Raw genomic sequence first — 1,124 nt, forward strand, 5'->3', positions numbered from 1 at the left:
CCCCGGTCCACGGGAAGCCCAGGACGGAGAGGGGCTACCCTGCCTCCCTTCTCTGCGTGGGGGCCGAAAGGCCGGGGCCCGTCTGCCTCTCCCCCTCCCTCCACCCGGACTCCCACCCCTCGCCCTGCGAGGGGAGGGCGGAAAGGGCTGGGGCGGAGCGGGGGGTCGGTCTGCACGTGGCCGCGGCCGCCTGGCCCCTGCGAGCCAAGCGCCTGGACCGAACCCGAGCCTTCGGGCTCGGTTGTTAAACCTTTACTCGTGACCGTAACGTACGAAGGGCGGGCACCGAGGAGGGCTGCCCTGGCCGGGCGGGACGTCCCGGGGGAACGGGCGGGCTAAGGTGGCGAGAGAAAGAGGGACCTGCGGGCCCCCCCCTGCTCCCGCCCCCCCAAGCCCGCCCCAGGTCCCCTTCGGGGACAGCAGGCCGGGGACCCGACCGGTGCGGACAAGGAACGCCCCCCCGCCGGCACGGCTTTGGCCGCGGGGGGGAAAAAGGCGCCAGCCTCCCGAAAATAAAAGCCTCGTGACAACTCTTAGCGGTGGATCACTCGGCTCGTGCGTCGATGAAGAACGCAGCTAGCTGCGAGAATTAATGTGAATTGCAGGACACATTGATCATCGACACTTCGAACGCACTTGCGGCCCCGGGTTCCTCCCGGGGCTACGCCTGTCTGAGCGTCGCTTGAAGGTCAATCGTCCCCGCGGATGCGGTGGCGGCGGGATGCGGCCCTCCACCCCTGGCGGTGGAGGGCCGCGAGCAACCCCGCCGCCGCCCTCCGTGGGAGGCGCGGCTGGGGTGTCGCAGGCACCGGGGATGGTCCGTCGCCCCCCTTTCCCGTCCTCGGGAAAGGGAGCCCGTGGCTCTCCCCAACGCCTTCGTCCCCCTAAGTTCAGACCCGATGCCCCGGAGCGCCCGCTTCGGGGAGCTCGTCCCGTTGGTGGAGGAGCGGCGTCACGGCAGCCGGTCCCGTGCGCCCCGTCGCCCCATCCACTCTCCCGTTGTGCCTCCGCCCCGTGCCCCGCTCGTGCGGTGGGACGGGGTGGGAGTTTTCGGGGGATGTTGCGTTGGGGGTCGGGGAAACCGGGTCGGCTGCGGGTGCCGGCTCCCGGGTCCTGAGGGGAGA

General features: G+C 71.3%; 1 non-coding gene across 1 annotated transcript; it reads left to right on the forward strand.

The window, feature by feature from the left end:
• The first annotated feature begins 528 nt into the window (after window positions 1-528).
• LOC135979377 (5.8S ribosomal RNA) lies at window positions 529-681 on the forward strand. Its single transcript, XR_010596703.1, has one exon. It is a non-coding gene; the product is annotated as a 5.8S ribosomal RNA (ribosomal RNA).
• The last annotated feature ends 443 nt before the right edge of the window (window positions 682-1,124 follow it).

The sequence above is a fragment of the Chrysemys picta genome, unplaced genomic scaffold, assembly GCF_011386835.1.
Source record: "Chrysemys picta bellii isolate R12L10 unplaced genomic scaffold, ASM1138683v2 scaf791, whole genome shotgun sequence".
Classification (NCBI taxonomy): domain Eukaryota; kingdom Metazoa; phylum Chordata; order Testudines; family Emydidae; genus Chrysemys; species Chrysemys picta.